The sequence below is a fragment of the Amphiura filiformis genome, chromosome 15, assembly GCF_039555335.1.
Source record: "Amphiura filiformis chromosome 15, Afil_fr2py, whole genome shotgun sequence".
In the NCBI taxonomy this organism is placed as follows: Eukaryota; Metazoa; Echinodermata; class Ophiuroidea; order Amphilepidida; family Amphiuridae; genus Amphiura; species Amphiura filiformis.
In genome coordinates this window covers 25,967,000-25,987,571 of record NC_092642.1, presented here as the reverse complement: position 1 = coordinate 25,987,571, position 20,572 = coordinate 25,967,000, and the positions used below count along the sequence as shown (strand labels likewise).

The following is a 20,572-nucleotide window of genomic DNA, read 5'->3' as shown; positions in this document are numbered from 1 at the left end:
GAGCAGTTACTGCCAGCCAGTGACTATCTATTTCATCAAATTAGTACATTTTATTTCAATCTTCTTGAATCCTGTTGATTTTTTCCTCTCTTTTTTAAAATCAATAACACAAAATCCCCCCCAGTAAAATATTGACCTTTCATATTGAAGATATACATTTTTTCCCAAAAAGACCTAATTTTTTGTGTTTTGGGGGAAAAAATCCATATCTTCAATACAAATTTACGAACGGTCATATCATTAGATTTCGAAAGTTTACTTCGAGGACTGTTGTATATCAATTTTTAATCATTTGCCATAAAATGTGTATAATATTGCAAATTTTAAAAGCACCTAATTTAGGCAAATTTTGGTGCTTTTTTAATGTCAGCATCCGTGTGGCAGTGGCGCATCCTTGTACAAAATGTTTTGAAGAACCCCGTCGGTCAAATTCAGCAGGTGATGTCTACTAGTGATGTCTACTAGGTAGGCCTACATGTAGGCCCTACCTGCCATGATGTTGACAAGTTGTCTTTTTCTGTCAATTGTTTTTCCCTCAAATTTAAATGTGATTTACACCACAGATCCTGGAAGTTTACACATATCATCACTATCATCATCTCGATCTTTCTCTTGCTTTAGCTTGCTGCAGATGGTTCCTTCCAATTCCAGTACAAATATTATCTGTAAAATAAACCAAAATATCAATTGAAAATGTTTAAATTTAATACATTTTTCTCACCAATATTAAATTGAACAACCTACTGAGCCCACAAAGTGCCATGGAAAGAAAAAAATATCTTGGGCCCGATTCAGTAGTTTTGGCCTCAAATTAGTAGTTTGTGCCCAGACTTAGTAACTAGGAGCCCTGAGTTACTAAGTTGGGGCCCTGTGTTACTAAGTTTGGGCCTTGAGTTACAAAGTCAGTGACCCAAATTACTAAGTCGGGCCCAAGTTTAATACTAAGTTACTATCACAGGGCCCTAACTTTCTATCTCCGGGCCCCAAATTGCTAAGTTAGAAAAAGAATGATTTTATGAAATTTTAATGCCTTATGATACTCAATTTATTATCCAGTAAAGTTGAAATAATATGACTATGTTGAAATTCGCACATTTGATTTTTGCATATAATATATACAGAGCTAAGTACAATTCAGCTGCAAGTAGGTAGCTGCAAGTGCAACTTGTGAAAACCTAGACAGGGATCAATGACTATGTATTCTGGACCTTCAATAGACCATTTAAAGTGAGGTATACATTAATTTACATTAGACCTTTGTGGCCTAATCATTTTTATTAACCAATAAAAAAGCCCGGGGGGTCACTCTCACACAAAAGTGCCTCCCACCCGCGTCCGAACACCTCTGAAATGCACCCTTAATGGCGAATTTTCACATAACCAAATTGCACCCCTTAATGGCGAAACACATGCAAAATCCTACCCTAAATGGCGTAGCACATGCAAAAACCATACCCTAAATGGCGTCAACTGAGAAATATCTAAACTGAGCTCAAAAAGAAACTGATAATTTTTTACAACGCGTGAATCACAAGGTCATATCTTAAAATACTGTCAATCAAAATGAACCAAAATTACACACAGGATTACTTTAATACTCTACTCAAAACACATGTCAGTAACCAAGCAGTTGTCCAACTGACACAACAGCAAAATGCACTGTCATGGGACAGCTTCCTGGACTTCCTCCATTTTCACAGCCCAACATTTGGCACCCAGCACAAAGCGGTGCTGCTTTCTGCTTTTCATACACTTTTTTCATGAAACAGGGCTGGGCTGTGAATGTGTTCCATGAAGCTGTTCCATGTCAGTGCATTTTGCTGTTGTGTCAGTTGGATAACTGCGTGGTTACTGACATGTATATTATATAGAGTATTGAAGTAAACCTGTGTGTAATTTTGGTAGAATTTGATAGACAGGATTTCAAGATATGACCTTGTGAAAAATGATAAGTTTCTTTTTGAGCTCAGTTTATATTGATACCCTAAGTGGCATAAACGGGGATATGAGCTAATTTGATATGTCTTTTTGATGTCCTAGATACTGAAGAAAACATGCACAAAAGTAACAAGAATCAATTAAAAAGTGGTGATTTTTATCAAATTAGGCCAAGTAAAATAAAATACAAGTTTCTCGTCCCCGCCCGCCTCCTTTTTGGCCGCCGCCTCCTTTTTTTACTATTTACTATTCAATAAAAAAATAAAAAAAATAAAAAATAAAAAAAATCGATTTTTTTTTTTTTTTTTTTTTTTAAATTTTTTAAAATAATTTGTTTAAAAAGTTTTTAACTGTTTTTCCTACCCTTCCCCAACTCTAACCCACCCCAAACCTTACTACATGTATACAAACCCACCCAAGCCCAACTAGCCAAACACCCTTGCCCCAACCCCCAAAAGGGAATTAGGGGTAAAATTGATTTCACCCCAAAATCGGACCTATATTTAGCTTTTAAACTTAGTAAATGCATGAATATATTAATAAAGTTTTAATTACTTTATTTAGCCTCATCTCATCAAAATGGCAATTTTTATGGCTAATTATAGGAAGGAGAAACCTTTCACATAATTTTGGAAATTAAAAAAAAAATTCTAAAATTCTAAAAATACCCAAAAAATACATTCAAGTGCAAAAGCTTTTTTCTTCTGGGTAAGAATTTTTTTCTTACGTGCAACAGCTTTTTTCTTGCAGGTTAGAAATTTGATTAATAGGCCCATGCATGCATTTTGCAGGGACTGCCTTTTGAGGAGAGCGAGAGCAATCACTCTCTACTGCTCTCCTTAAATCTGATATAGGAGAGTGATTTTTAGCTCTCCTTATTTGACCATTCTCTCCTTATAATTATATTGTAAATGCTCTAAACAGCTCTCCTTGAAGGCTCCAGAAGAGCTATTTCATGCTCTCCTGCAAATTCCAAAAGACAGTCCCTGATTTTGTATATGATGACCTATTTATCAAATTTCTAACGTGCAATAAAAAAGCTGTTGCATGTAAGAAAAAAATTCTTACCCAGAAGAAAAAAGCTTTTGCACTCGAATGTATTTTTTTGGTATTTTTAGTATTTAGGAAAAAATGTTACAAATCATTTGTTTTGTCATACATTGCATCAGTATACTCAAATAGCACAATATCGGTGATTAAATATACATTGAACAGCCATATTTGGCATGGCGGCCATCTTGGAAAAAATAGCAAAAAATTGAAAAATAGTAAATAGTAAAGCCCTGCCTCCTCCTTTTTTGAAAAAGTCCGGACGAGAAACTTGTTTCTTTTTTTACTTGGCCTTAGTGCAAAATCACTCAAACAATAATATTACTAACCCTAAACGTCTAAGGATTTGGCTGAAAAAGGACCCCTAAATGGCGATGCCTTTTGAAAAAGTACCCCTTTTTCAAAAAGACGTTGATGACGCTGTGTGGTGAAAAACATACCCTTTTAGACGTTTTTCTTGGACACGGGTGCGTAGCAAGTCAAGTAGCAAGTGACCACCCCGGGTAAAAAAAATTACTAAACTCATTGTACATACCAGATTTTTGATGTTTCAGTCAGGTTCACAGTTAAGTTGACTTCTCTATACACCATGATTTGAAGTCACAATGAACATCTCCTGAAAGTAGTTGCTGTAACTGTACAGTTCACTTCAAGTTGACATCACTGAAACCTAGTTGTGAAAATTCAAAAAATAAGATCTTAAAATGTGGCAACATTTTACAAGAACAAACATGTTTTTTAGGTTTCTGAAATTAGGCTGAACTCCCTGCTGCACTTACCATAATCATGATAATATGTAAAAGAATCCTACCCCAAAATTACATGGTCAGTTGGTCTCCACTCATGGATATACCAAAATCGCTGAAAAGGTACCCCAAAACCGTGGCACATCCCTGTATACCTTCAACCAGGAAGAATCTCCCTGCACTCATCAGCATAATGTAAAATACCATATATATGCTGATGATACCCAGATTTATTTGGTGGTAGATCCTACAATTCCTGGTGATGTAGTGTGTGCATTATGGAAGCTAGCCAGATGTGTTGCAGACATACAAACTTGGATGATTGAAAACAAGCTCAAACTAAATCAAGAAAAGACTGAATTTTTTCTGGCAGCATCTTCCCATCACTTTAAAAATATTGCCAATGTTAGCCTTATTCTTGATGGTGTGGAAATTTTTCCATCCACTTCTGTTCGTAACCTTGTGGTTGTCTTTGACCGTCAAATGTGTATGTCTGCTCACATCACCCAACTATGTAAATCAGTCAATGGGCTCATTAGAAACATCACCAAAAAGGGGAGGGGGGATAAAAAAATGTATTAGCTGTTCAGGCTTGTACAAGTGCTTGCTGCAAAATATCTGTTACCACCACATACACGCGTGACAACAACCATGTGTATAGGACCTTGTGGAAAATAATATGCGCTGGATCGACGGCTGGCAGTATATACGCTTAATTTATAAAAGGAAATTTGAAAGAAATAATAATCATTAGCATATAAATTTCTACCCATCTACATGCATATTATCTGTAACTAAGAATCAAATTTGCCAATTCATACAGTTATTGACTTATTGTAGTCATCTGTATTAATGTGCAATTTTCTTTAAAATATCTGAATTATATTTAATAAAATAGTGCCCAAAACATCCAAAATATTCTTACACTTAGGCCTACTGCTTGTAACTGCCTCAGCAAATTTGAAATGGCAGTTGGTGATCATGGGATCATGTGACGTACCCGGTATGCAAATTATAGCTCTTGACTGCCTATTTTGTCTTCCATACATGCCATATGACTGCCTATTTTGAATCTATTTAAGTTTGAGGGTCATTAAGGGGTAATAAAGGGGTCAAAGGTCAAGATTTTCAAAATGCTCCAATTAAGCTGAAATTTAAATGCAATCCTTATGACATTCTAAACATTTTAGAAATATTTTAAAATTCATTTAAGGTCATAAAGGGGTCAAAGGTCAAGTTTTTCAAAATGTTCCAATTGAGCTGAAATTTAAATGCAATGATCCTATGACATTTAAACATGTTAAAAATGTTTTTAAATTCATTTAAGGTCATTAAGGGGTCATAAAGGGGTCAAAGGTCAAGTTTTCAAAATGCTTCAATTTAGATGAAATTTAAATACAATGATCCTTATGACATTCTTAACATGTTTTAAATATTTTTAAATTCATTTAAAGTCATTAAGGGGCCATACAGAGGTCAAAGGTCAAGTTTTCAAAATGGCAGCTTTCCATGATCAATGTATTAAAATGGCAATTAATGAAACAGTCTTATTAAAATTAATCTTATCCAGCACAGTATTGCTGCTTGATCAGATCGTCACAATCATCCACCTAACTTACCTTGTGCCCTTGCAAAGGGCACAGTTGCTCTAGTTTAATACTTGTTTTCCCAGGCTCAACTACATGACTGCATAATTTACTGCAAGTGCAACTGCATTTTGTAAATGTCTTCGACTGCTTTCTATGGCAGTCGAATCATTTTAACTCTATGGTACGACTGCCTATTTAAGTAGTCATTTGTCTTCAACTGCATTTAAAGACGGCCTATGCAGTTTTGCATGGTAAAAAGGGTTGTTACAATATTTTGTGTTCTGAATGATTGTTGACATAACAGCTATGTAAAATTGTAAATGCATGTAACAGTAGAGATTTTTAGGGTAATTTTCTTTTTGTTCAACTTCTGGATTCAGGGACTTATTCGGGCGATATCAAATGTCCAATCCCGTTACACAAAATAAAATACACACAGATGGAAACTTGAAGATATATACGCTGTTAATACTCCGGCTTTAATATATGATGCTTCGTAGAAACAATGAAGATGGATGCAATATAAATATATTTATGATGACGATTGAATTGATGTTGACCAGTTGGAAGCTAAGATGGAAGATTTGATGTTTATCAGTCGAATGCTCGGATGGAAGTGAAAAATAAATTAACTAAGGGCAAGCTCACCAGAAAAACACTTGAAAACCAACTTAAGTACCATCTCTACAACAGCATAAATAATATCCCTAACAAAGCATTTACTTAATACAAATCTTAACAATACATAACCAGTTAAAGAGATAAAACTTTCTCATGAATAATTCATAAGTAGATCACCTACAATCTTAAGCTAGTTTTATAAGAAACATGTTAATTGGATAAGTGGCAATAAATTCCACCGCACTTAACTTATTGAGATAACAATACACACTCATATGAAAAGAATCACTTGAAATAACTTAAGTGTACTTAACTTAAAACTTCTAACAAAGGAAAGCAATAAACAATGAAGACATAAACATTTGAAGTCCTCATAAACTTGAGAAGCAAAGGATGCAGCGTGTTCATGAGGTAAATGACCTTTTCAAATTAAAGATAAACTATGATCTATTAAAATGATTTCAAAGACAATAATGATTACGATGGAAAATAACTTAACTTGATGATGATCATGATCGATTAATTACACAACAGATAGAAATATAATTTGATATGAAACCAAAAACCTTCATTAATTAAGAATGACACAATCAAAATAAACAAAATAATAAACATGGTAAATAATCATATTACCTTAAGTCCTAGTATTACAAAACACACCCTTATTATTAAAACCAACCATTCTGATGCCGGTTACATTCACCCCTGCTGCAGAGAAAATGACGTCCGCGGCATTTTAAATGAAATTTGGAAGATGATAATTTGAATGTTGCAAATTTCAACAAAAACATAATAATCAAATACATGTACATACTTAAGTGATGTAACTATCTCTTTACAATAAAGTGCATTATGACCTGCTAATTTGGTATGAAATCCAAAAGGTACACTTTGCTGTAATACAAAACAATGCAAAAGAATCAATAACCACACTTCAACTTTTATGACTTTCATGACCTCATCCAAATCTGACTTACAAATCAAAAGAAACTTTTCATGATAAACCAATCAACACTTTGGAAGATACAAAACTTCACAATGTATGAATGCAGTGACTCATTTTGAATTAAACATGATAAACAACACTAAAATTTGGAGTAAATAAAGGCCTACATCAATGACATGTAGAATATATTTTGATATTCTACTTTTAATTTAGTCATGTGAAAATGACACAGATCAAAAATAAACAAGTGAATAACTTTGCATGAATATACGATGGAAATCAAACAAGTTATAAGATGACAAAATAATTATGAACTTAATGAACTTAAGTTAAGATGGAGGATACATAATTAACTAATCATTAATATTCCTGATAATGAAATCAAGAACAAAATAGAACAACATGATTGATGGTTCTACACATACATGTAATTCTTTCATGTAGATGACAAATCAATAAAATCAATATCATGATGATGAATGAGACATGATATCATAAAATAATAAAAACATTTGGTGAGTAGCTATTTGGAAAAATGTGATGACATGTTGCGCAAATTAAGATCATCTTTTTCTGTGATCCTCATGCCAAAAACATAATTAATAAAATATAGGTTTAATTTATAAAACCAACACTACTCAAACAAAATATTGAACAAACTATGTCCCTAAATGTAAAACTTTTCAAAACAATCCTAGCAAACCATAATCTTTATGATATGATTAGGCCAAGTAAAAATAAAAACATGTTTCTCGTCCGGGTTTTTAAAAATTACGAGAATGAGGGGCTTTTATTTTCTATTTTTATTGGAAAACGACGCTAAATACCTGTATTTGGCACCATATTTCAGGTATTCGACATACAGATTGATCTCTGAGAAAAAGGAGTAGCCCTTTTTATTTTATTGTTTTGAGAGGTAGACCCTCTAGTGATCACAAAACTCTTCTTAAATGATGTATTATGCATTTACAAAGCCGTAAAATAAGTTTCAACTTCTGAAACATCTTTTTCAACAAGTTATAACTGAAAGTTTACAAAATAAAAAGAAATGTGAAAAATCTTCAAAAAAATGAGGAGGCGCGGACGAGAAACATGTTTTTTTTTACTCGGCCTTATTGAACACAATGTTTAAGTTTCATAACTTAGGTCATATCAAATGACATGTTTAAAGAAAAATAAATTATGAGATAAATTGGTTGGCAAATTACTCAAGATGGTATCATGATGGAAATGAAAAATACCTTTGTTTAAATAACTGATGCCAAACACAAATATTCAGATGATTTGATGATAATTTTGTATTGACAATTGCATGCAAATTGGATCACTTTTGGTAATGATCTAAAATATGCCAAAACACAAAATACCACAACAATAGGTTTAATTTGGAAACCTGTTCAAATCAATTAATAAAACATCACTTCATAATGAAAATCAATAAACATGTAAAACAACAGGAGAATATCAAAAACTCTGTTTTTAAGAGAAATTGGATATGAGCAGTTATTATGCTAAACTCAACTTAACTCCTTTGGCCTGCATAAAACATGGAGTGAAATAAAATAGTGAAGTAAACAATGGCTTCAAACTCAAAGCAATAACATGATTAATAAAATGCCACGACATACTCAGATTTTTTTTTTGGAGCAAAATAATAGAATCGCAAAAGAGGACCGCAACTCTTAATTCGAAAGAGGAACTAAGTTTGAATAAGTGCACGTCTTCAAACTTACTCTTTGCAAAACTATATAAACATGATTAACACTTCTAAAATAATGATTTAAGAATTTAAGTCATATACAAAGAAGACAACAAACTTAATGATGATCATAAAATAAAGCATTTAGAAAAAAAACATTATCTGAAAAACATAATATAAAGTTACTCAGATGGGGTGACATGACAGCTACTTTCAACTCTGCTGCGAGGAAATGGCGTCCTCGACATTTATATAATTATGACACTTTAAAACATGATGACAATAATGTTTGATGTAGATTTTAGCAACGTACACTTCATTATGATATTTTGCTAGAGTCACTCTTTGAAAGATATTATTCAGATGACAAAAATATGTAGATCGCACAATAATTTGAAATTTAAATGTTGTATGATAATGTCATTTGAAGTGTTTTTCAAAAGTCAGTTTACTTTTGTTGTTCTGCTGCTCGCTGATAATATACCTTCCATCTTCGATAACAGTTGTATAATGTAGTGGTGATGAGTTCTTGCTCTTTGCTGATATAGAAGAGATGACATAATTTATCAAGCAAATGTCCGTATTGTTCCATGTTAGTATGTTGATGATTGCAAAAGATCTTACTTGCGCTGGTACTTGTTGCCTGAGCGATTTCAGAGTTTGTGAGAGTTGGTTCAGATGGGTTATACAAACTGCGGTGCGAGGGGTGAGTGTTTATAACATTATATCCAGATGGCCGAAAAGAATGATACTTCCTAAGTACAGTCACAAATGATGGTATAATATCAGTAAGATGTCCATGGTGGTCAATTTCTAGAAGGTGTTGGCATAAACATAACAGTACTTCCAAAATATCTTGGGATGGAACACGACGGGAAATATCTTCCAGTTGACACAATATAAGAAAATTAAACTTGCTGTCTAGCAACTGGTCGCAACAATCATCAGTCTGTAAATTACTCAATTTCTCCCAAGCTTGAGACATAGCAAGTTTGTCATGTTCACTAACCAGGTGACTATCAAAACTTGCTGCATGGTTGATAGCTGTTGGATGGATCAGTTCAGAGTCAGAGTCACAACATGTATCAGATTCAGATGGTTCAGATGATGGATCTTCAGGAGGAATGTCATCATGGATAGAGTGTTCAGATGTTTGATCACTAGTGTCACACGGGAAGTCATCCGAGTTATACTCAAACATATCATCATCACTATCATTATCAGCATGCTCAGGTTCAAAGTCAGAGTCACTATGTTCACATTCAGGCTCAATTGCATGACTTTCATCAGTTGGATCAGTTTGCGTATGAGATTGATGCTGGACTCTATGGTTGAAGTATGGTCTGTCCATGGCATAGCTACTTCCAAGAACACATACGCCTCCAGGGCCGGTGACATGAATGGCTTCAGGAGTGCGTCCTGGAATAAGCACGATGTCAAATACAACCGCTTCACCGTCGCCCACACTTGCTTGCACTTTTGCTGGATTGTTCCTGGTGATTCCACGCCAATGCACGAACACATCTTCTCTGGTGTCATCGCGGGTGATGAATCCATATCCATTCTTGACGTTGAACCACTTAACGTGTCCTGATATCTGATGAGCAACATATGATGGAGATGAACGCTGTCTAAGGTGATGGAGATGACGAAGATGATTCACTTCTGTTTCCAAGGCTTCAAGCCGCGAGATAATATCAGTTATCATGATGCAGTCCAAGGGTCGTGGGTGCCCTGATCCAATTTGTTGAAGAAAAGTTATCGCCAATTTTTAGCCCCACGTTGGGCGCCAATGTAACAGTAGAGATTTTTAGGGTAATTTTCTTTTTGTTCAACTTCTGGATTCAGGGACTTATTCGGGCGATATCAAATGTCCAATCCCGTTACACAAAATAAAATACACACAGATGGAAACTTGAAGATATATACGCTGTTAATACTCCGGCTTTAATATATGATGCTTCGTAGAAACAATGAATGAAGATGGATGCAATATAAATATATTTATGATGACGATTGAATTGATGTTGACCAGTTGGAAGCTAAGATGGAAGATTTGATGTTTATCAGTCGAATGCTCGGATGGAAGTGAAAAATAAATTAACTAAGGGCAAGCTCACCAGAAAAACACTTGAAAACCAACTTAAGTACCATCTCTACAACAGCATAAATAATATCCCTAACAAAGCATTTACAAATACAAATCTTAACAATACATAACCAGTTAAAGAGATAAAACTTTCTCATGAATAATTCATAAGTAGATCACCTACAATCTTAAGCTAGTTTTATAAGAAACATGTTAATTGGATAAGTGGCAATAAATTCCACCGCACTTAACTTATTGAGATAACAATACACACTCATATGAAAAGAATCACTTGAAATAACTTAAGTGTACTTAACTTAAAACTTCTAACAAAGGAAAGCAATAAACAATGAAGACATAAACATTTGAAGTCCTCATAAACTTGAGAAGCAAAGGATGCAGCGTGTTCATGAGGTAAATGACCTTTTCAAATTAAAGATAAACTATGATCTATTAAAATGATTTCAAAGACAATAATGATTACGATGGAAAATAACTTAACTTGATGATGATCATGATCGATTAATTACACAACAGATAGAAATATAATTTGATATGAAACCAAAAACCTTCATTAATTAAGAATGACACAATCAAAATAAACAAAATAATAAACATGGTAAATAATCATATTACCTTAAGTCCTAGTATTACAAAACACACCCTTATTATTAAAACCAACCATTCTGATGCCGGTTACATGCATATACCACAAACCTCCCAAATCATTATTTCCCTTTCATTTGACAGGTAATCGTTTAAATTATCATGATTATGTTGCAATTCTAGGGCTATTGGCTACGTAAACATGTACCACTTGCTACCGGTACTGATAATTCTTTTAAAATCACCTGACCATGGGCATGGCATGGCCTGGTCCATGACTACTGAGTCTGAATTTGATGCAACTTTGAAATCTAAAGCTGCTTGCCTAGCCCGTTGCCTAGCATAATAATTATAACATCTGCATCTCGCATGCATCTATACATGTAATAATCAGACTTGTAGCCATGGGTACGGGTCCGGGTCCCAGACCATGAGTACGGGTACGGGTCCCAGCCCATGTGTACGGGTACGGGTACAGGTCCCAAGCCATGAGTACAGGTACGGGTACGGGTCCGAACCCAAAATAGGGTGCGAGTACGGAGCCATGAGTACGAGTATGGGTATGGAAATTGGGACTCACGTACGGGTACGGGTCCCAGTAGGCCTATGGGTACGGGTACGGGCCATGGGTACGGGTACTTGTATGGGTCCTATTATGGGTACTGGTATAAACAAAGCTATTGTTATTGGTGTAAACATTAATTTATTAGCAATACCTTGCTGTAAATACACTCTTTGATGTCATTTATGCCACAACAAATGAATAAAACTACATTCCGCACCAAATAAATTAGAGAAATTTATTACGTCATAATCATACAACATACATTTTAAGTTGCTATGTGTGCCTTGAGTTGCTGAGACATTTTTATTTGCTAAGAAGTACTAGTACTCTCATTTATAGAAAGTTGCAGTGGTTTTTAGGAATTAATCAAGTACAAAAAGAGATGTAATATTGATGGTCTTAGTGAATCTAACTTACCATGCTTACAGGTGGCATATTATGGGATGCAAAATTCATGCAAATGAAAAAAACTATGTCTTTGTAATTGTATGGACACACATACTGCACAATAGGCCTACTAATTTCAAGTTCAACATACATTTAGCAGTGATATAGCATTCAAGTTATTACATTGTATTTATCTCAAACATCAATTGGATCTCAAATTTGATACAAAATTAGTGGACTTTTAATTGTCAATTTTCCAAAGCTTTTCATGCACATCCACACATCCCTGGCACCAGATTATCCAATTATAGCTTAATATAATTATCATTAATTATATATACATCAGGATAATAATATCCAATATTTATTAATACTTTGCCTAAGCTCCTAGAAATCATAAATTTCTCAGTGTTTACAGGTAAAGGAACTCTCTATTCATGTGACCATGGATGCGACTCAGATGCACTATTCCAACACAGAATCTGTGATCCCAACTACATGGCGGAAAGTGTTCACTGCTCACACCAGTCACATTATCATGTAGTTTTTCATGTGTGCACTTGTGCGTGCATGTAGGGGAGTGTATTCCGATGGGGAATATTAAAATGATGAATAAAAGCTATGAACACGATAACTTGAAATTCACCATAAAAAACAATTTCTTGAAATGTTTTTCCATTTTGATGCTCAGAGTGTGAATGCAACATGTAACTTTTATGTATAGGTGGCATAAAGTGTGCACATCAGGCTGCTGGAGGCTGTCACAATGTAGATATCTACACTGTATGTAGCATAGTACACATTCTGTGTAGCCATGGGCCATATTTACCTTTTTCATGGCCCTGGGCCAGGCTAAAATTTAGGGCACTGGCTATCTGGCTTAATGTGTTACTCCCCACCCAACCCCATCCCATGTAACCTAGATTTGGTCATGTGTCATATGGTGGGACCTCTTCCAGATTTAACTTGTTGCATTTGCATAAAGTTTGGGCTCATTATACAGCTTGATTATTCTACTTTTCAAATATGTTTCACAATTTGAAATTTTAACGAGGATACATGTAAACCTGGAGGATAAGCGGTAGAGGATAAGTGGTAGAGGAGTATTTGCAATCTCTATGAGAAATGTTGTAGAAACATGATATCTTTTTGAATTTTAAATTTTATCATTGCCAAATTCTGTGCTATACATGCAAATCATATCTCAAATCGAAGCTTATTCATTCATTATTCATATTCAACTATTGATCTATTTCATGTTTACAAGTACTCACTGAGAACCACATGTCACAAGACTCACAATTTTTCCCTATACACTACACACAAATGCCAAGATTTTCAGTCACAACATGCGTTTTGGCTTTAAATTGTATCTTGAGAATTATACACCCTAACATAGGAAAAGTATACATTTTTGGAAAGCATTTTATCGAGGGAATCCAAATATGCAGTTAAAATTTTCAAAATGTAATCAATATTTGGTGCGTAAAGTTACGTACATTTTCACACCCTGTATCACCACTTTGGTCAATCATAGCATAGCAAAAGTATACATTTTATTAAAGCTCATAGTGTTGCCTACCACAAAATTAGATTTCATTGGAGGTATTCCATATCAGTAGCAAATGCAATAAATTATCAATTTTCTGGTAATTTTTTTTCTCTTCATGATATCACCCTATATATTTTCTTACACAGGTATAGGCCTACCAACATCAATTTTGCATTGTTGGATTCCTTGGAACATAAGCTTTCCAAAAATGTATAGTTTTGTTGATGTGAGATGTATAGTTTTAGACATGTATCAGTTTACATGTAAAGCCATATTATAACATTTGCTGAGGAAGACGCCCTCACGGAATTTTTAAAATTCCTTTTTTTACCGATTAAATTGTACTTTATTAAACCAATATACCCTGCAAAAATCAAGACTCTAGGTGCTGTAGTTTTGTCAAAATCCGAGATTTTGAATAAAACGCCGGAACGGCGCTTTATTATTACGATGGAATTATTAGTCTAACGCATACACAATGTTCATAACACACAGTACGTACACGGCGTGCGGGACGGTGATATACACAACAAAGGGTCGTACCACAACATGACCAAAGGAATGGTACGTATTGGCGACATGTGCGCTGGTAGTAAATTCCAATTTTCTTTGCTTTGCCGTACGTAGTTGTTCGGCTCAAAAATAAAAGGGATATATCTGACAGTAAAAGCTAACATTTTATGGCAAAAAGAAATGCTAATCTATTTTGTTTGAAAATGTTATAATATGGCTTTAAGTGAAAATGAGGACAAATGATCAAAATCAGTGCTTGTAACGCAAATGTGCCCCACCATATGACACATGACCATTTGTTTTGATTATGATCATATGTAGGACTCACAGTGCAGTGGGATTCATGAGTGGGAAGTGAGAGTAGATCTAGCTCTGACTCTCACTTTCCTGCATGCATTTAGCCATGTACTGTACTGTACTGTATCCATGGGTACGGCTACGGGTCCCGGGCCATGAGTACGGGTACCGTGGGTACGGGTCCCAGTCCATGAGTACGGGTCCGGGTCTGAAGCCACAGGTTAGTACCGTACTATTTCATATGGAAACAGTTCAGACACAGAACAGGATCATGTCAGAAATTAATATTTTGTTCTGGGTCTGATTATTCGGACTAGCCACGGGTATGGGTACGGGTCCGACCCGAAGCCAAAAGAAGGTGTGAGTACGGGTATGGAGCAGGATACCGGTACTGATAATTCTTTTAAGATGTATCGTGCGAGTCCGGACTCGGACTCGAGTCCACTTTTTGTTGGACTCTGACTTGGCTCGGACTCGGACACCAAAAGACTCAGCTCGGCTTGGACTCGGACTCGAAGCCGAGTCCAGTCCGAGTCCAGTCCAATTAAATCCATGTAAAATGTGAAATGATTATCTAAAAATGTCAAAATAGATCTCAAATTTGTTGACTTTACTTATTTGGTCATTTTACAAATTAATTGGGGCTGTCAAATCTGTGATCTGTCATATATCCTGCATATCCACCAAATTATTTAGATTTATCTGTCACTTAGTAGAATCATATTATTGTTATCATTAATGAAATAATTGATAAAATGCAAATTTTATTTTTATTTGGACTACATAAAAATATCTAAAAGTTCTTTCATGGAACTTTCCAATCCAATCTTGAGAGAAACATGCACACTGGACCATAATGTACATCTCAGCTCAGTAAATTGTAATACGGCTGTAGGTTGCACATTTGTGTGGGACAATTTTGAAAAGATGTTTAGAATTACAGGTGAATTTATGTTAGTATTATTATGACGATGATGCTAACGATGATGATAACGAGAATGATAAACGATGATGATGATGATGTTATTTTCTATAATATATATTTGAATACATTGCAATTCATTTACATGTATGCTGCATGCAGCCTACATGTAGTGACACTTCTCTAGTCCCTTGGTGCAAGTTCACTGTGCATTTACATGTAGTGTGCCACACACACACACAGATAGCCCCACATGACCGCTGTGAGTGCTGTCTGATACAGGTGGTCTAGACATGTAGTAGTTTTTGCCATCAGGAGTTACCTGTTCATGGGTATGGAACTTTGAAGGGGTGTGTGTACGGTTGGTTGGTTGAGTTGTGTTGAGTCTTTGATCTGTTTTAATGTGTAGGGTGGGGTGGGTGGTGTTTGGTGGGGTGCGTACGTGTTTGCGGGCAAACAAGGACACACACAAGATTTCAAACTGCTGCAAAAGACCACAAATGCATGCTAAATGGGCCAGAGCCAAAATTGTAGCTCTGTAAAGTTCTGTTTATTTTATGGATTCTTCATGTTCTTAATATAAACAAATAAGTTACAGACTACATTCACACATAAGAAAAATAGTCCAAAGAATCAACATGTTGCCACGGTAACACAAATTCATTGATGTGGCGGGACGGAATGATAAACTTCATGTATTTGTGAACACAGTACACTTGTTGAATTTTTATCAAAAGTACTGGAATAAAACATTTGTTTCTAACATTGGTATTAACTTCAACTATCCTTCTTTTGTTATGGAAGGAATTATAAAATGTACCCCCCTCTTTATAGTATGTTCATCAATTTTTTTAAATCATGTCAATGTGGCGGGACGGAATGTGGCGGGACAGAATTTTGTCCACCATATCAAAATCAAGAAATAAAGCAATTGATTCACTTTAAAACTGTCAAAATTGTCTTTTCTTTCACTTCCAATGAAAAATTATTGCAAAATATTGACTGAGAAAGAAATTTTTCATCCCTTCCTGAACTTACAAAAATCATCTCAAAATGTGGCGGGCCATGTTTTACACCATAGACCCTGAAAATAGAATTATTGCTGGCAACCTACCACAAAAGGCTTGAAATAGAAGAAGTTAAAATGGCTCTGAGTCTAGCAAAGTTGATGAATTAAATTTTTTTGTACTCAGGAATGTTTATTACCATAATAGTTGATATTTTGGAAAGGTTTGACTAAAAAACTTTTTTCGTCCCTTCCGAACGTAAAAAAATCACCTCAAAATGTGGCGGGACGGAATTTTACACATATTTTAATTTATTTCTTTATTTTTGCAAAGTCCGCTGACATTTTTTTAGTGCTGAAATTTAATATAATACCATAAACAAAAAAAACCTATATTTTTTTAATATATGTAGTAACATCAAATTTAACAATTCCGTCCCGCCACACCGAGAGGGCGCTAGGTGTGTATTTTATTGCTTGCATTCCGAAATTGACGGGCAAATTTTACTTTTTTTTTGCCGATTCATAATCTTTGGTTAGTAGCCTATTTTAACCAGAGGAGAAATTCACTCCTGTGACAATTTCTAAATTTTAGGTTGAGTGATGACCATTTTTGACTCAGGCCCAAATGCTTTTATAACGCTACACAAAATTTATTTGCCTGACCGAGGACCACACATGTAAAAACTACTGTCCGCAGGTGATGGCTAAAATTCCGTTTCGTATTATACACAAAACAAATCCGCCATTTTAGTCACAAAACACACATCCTCGGTTAGATAGCAAAACACAATGTCCTTGGTTGGCGACAAACACACACAGGGGTGGGTGTGTATAGGGAGAGCGGTGTGTGGTGTTGTGTACAAAACAATTATGTAGTGAGTAACTTATGGCCAATGACCTTCTTTTTCTACAATTTTATCATCAAAAACTTTGCAATTTTCTTTTTTTTTTTTCAGCAAATTTAGAAACAAAATGATATAAAATTTTGCTCCATTTTTGGGAAAAAATGACACAGTTTTTCAAAATGTTATACCAAATGACCCCCTTCTTTCAAAATTGTATACCCAAAATATCCCTTATACTAAGCAATGCCAGTAGGCAGACACATGACACATCATAAGTTGAATGACCTCCCCCCCTCACACACACCCAGACATGGACTTCGAGTCCGGACTCGGATCTTATGTTTGTTGGACTTGGACTTGGCTCGGCACCCCTCGGACACAAAAGGACTCGGACTTTGCTCGGACTCGGAAACAAATGGACTCGGCTCGGCTCGGACTCGGACAAGCTGGACTCAGGTACAAGTCTGACATGTCCGAGTGCTCAAGGGCATGGCATGGCCATGGCTTGTTCGAAAATTTCTAACTTTCGTATGAACAACCGATAGCTTGTGATACGAAAGTTAGAACGTGGAAATATACGTGCTCATGTAGCGCACCTTGTTTGGCACATGTACACGGTTGCCATCCAGGGCCCAATGTCATGCATATGAATAAAAACTTCTTCCTCAAGTTAATTATTGTCTCAAAAATATGAGGATATTGTTATTGACATAATAGTGACACATTCCTTCATCAATTCACCATGACGTTACTCACGAAAAACATCATTTTGTGTCAATTTTTCTCGAGTGATCGTCAGACATCACACAGTCCCCATTGTAAATAGGTGATCAACATTCAACACATGTAGTGCTGGGCTCACATGTTCAAGAACCGGAAGGGTATCACCATCAGTTTGCAATGACTAGTCAACCTTTGCAAATCGGGAGATTGATTGATTTGCCCAGCACTGGATGTTCTCAAATCTTTAATCACCGACGCAGTTGGCAGTTGTCAAAACAACTATGATCAAGCAAGGTTGCAGAATTAAGCGGACTCATTATATGGTCGAATTTGTACTTCAGCGCCTGTGTTTCCGGTTATAAAGCATACACTTCAGCTAAGATACGTAAATGTTAGCCAAGCTAAATTGAAGCCAAATGGGACAATCTAAAAAATTGTTTTGATGCGTTTTAAAACTGAAGACGCTACGATGACTGACCGTGTTATACCAGCAATCTCTATCTTCTATTCACACAGTAACCATCGTGTCGTCGTGGATAGTAGATAGATTTCTCGATCAAGCCATGGCTTGTTCGAGCATATTCTCTAACACGCAATGCTTTAGCACGAATGCGAGGGCATCCGTGAGCAAATTCGTGGCTAGTGTTTCTCGAGCAAGCCATGGCCTGCCCTGGTCCATGACTACTGAGTTTGAAGCTGCTTGCCTAGCCCGTTGCCTAGCATAATAATTATAACATCTGCATCTCGCATGCATCTGTACATGTATAGGCAGGGCTGTCAACTCTCACGCATTGGCCGTGAGTCTCACGCATTGGGTCACTTTCTCACGGTCTCACGCCAAGGTAGTATAATCTCACGCCAAGGTAGTAAAGCTCACGCAAAAAGCTGGAAAAAGAGTAAAATCTCGCGCATCGTCATGAATAATTTGTTCCCCCCCCCCCCCCCCCCCCGCTTTTCACATTCTCGAGCGCCGTGGCTCAAATAATCATGGTACAAAATGAACATTGGAGTCGGAAAATCCCGATACGTCTCTGTCTCACGCCAAGCAATTCCAAAAAGTTGACAGCCCTGGTATAGGCCCCGTGCAAACTTTATCCCGGGACTCTATCCTACAGGCTACAACACATGTATATATACATGTACATTTTGTATACACCATGATAAGTAACAAGTACTTTTAAGCTTACCTACATGTAGACGTCCTACCTGATTCAGTCTGAATGATAAGACCCGTAAATTGACGGGATCTTCCAGGGTCTATGGATTAACACGAACTTGCAGTTTCTGGACAGTTTCCACAGTCGTAGACGATAATAAATCGGACACACGGCCATTAAATCCCACCGTTTTTCTATGATGTCAGAACGACTTTTTCTCATGATCTCGGATGACGTCGCGATCGCGCGGCCTTTCTGTTAGCCTGTATCTGAAACGGGGTGAACACCCAGTTCGGCAAAATCGCCAAACGGGAAGTTCACCCCGTTTCCCAGAAAAAAAAAATTCCCAGAAAAAAAAATGTATCGCACAAAAAATATTTATCCCAGAAAAAATATTTATCCCAGAAAAAAATATTTATCCTACAGCTCAACTGATCATACTTTTCCTACATTCGACCTTGCATGATTTTTGAGTTGACACAGTCATGAAAATAACTATAGATACTTGACAGACCATTAGTAGCCCAGTTCTGAACCTTTTCATTGATCATTCATAACAATAGGTATCTGATGGATCAGTGAAGATAAGAAGAGATTATAATATATCCGTAACCTTGATATTATAGTACATCTCGAGGAAAAAGTGCAATGGACATGTTTTCATTTTATGTTTCAAATATCCCGCGCATGAAAATTGAGTATTTAACCCAAAATGGAAAATGGAACAATTTATTGGAAATCTGTTTTAACAGATTTTTTTGACATCTTTTTCTGCACTGTATTATACCTAAATTAAGAAATTTGATAAATATTCAAAGAAAATATAGGTCATCCAAAAATGTTGATTTTTACACATTTTGGGGCAAAAAAGGAAAAATTAGCAAAAATATCAAAATCTGTTTTAACAGTTTCATTCATCAAGTCATAACAAACGGCCTACATGCTTAATTTCTAAAAAAATATTGAAATTGTGAAAAATATAGGTATTTATTGATTTTCATGTTTTTTCTTGCAAATATGCTAATAATATGCAAATTATGAAATTGCAAAATAAAGTTTCTACATAGCATAGGCCTACATCTTTCAAGTGTGATGTTCAAAATGACAGACATCAAAAAGAGATTCGATGAAATGTAAAGGTGAAGTAACAATTTTGGCATGGACTGTCTGGTTAGGCAAAGTACGGTAAGTTGAGCTGTAGAAAAAATATTTATCCCAGAAAAAATAATTTTCCCAGAAAAAAAATATTTATCCCACAAAAAATAGTTTTCCCAGAAAAAAACATTTATCCCAGAAAAAATATTTATCCCAGAAAAAT

The 20,572-nt window shown here is 35.6% G+C and overlaps 1 long non-coding RNA gene across 1 annotated transcript; it reads right to left on the bottom strand.

Moving 5' to 3' along the window:
- Positions 1-378: 378 nt before the first annotated feature.
- On the bottom strand, positions 379-19,510 carry LOC140171434 (uncharacterized). The gene is made up of 3 exons (XR_011861598.1): positions 19,285-19,510; positions 3,524-3,658; positions 379-663 (listed from the first exon to the last, which is right to left on the bottom strand). It is a non-coding gene; the product is annotated as an uncharacterized lncRNA (long non-coding RNA).
- Between the last annotated feature and the right edge of the window lie 1,062 nt (positions 19,511-20,572).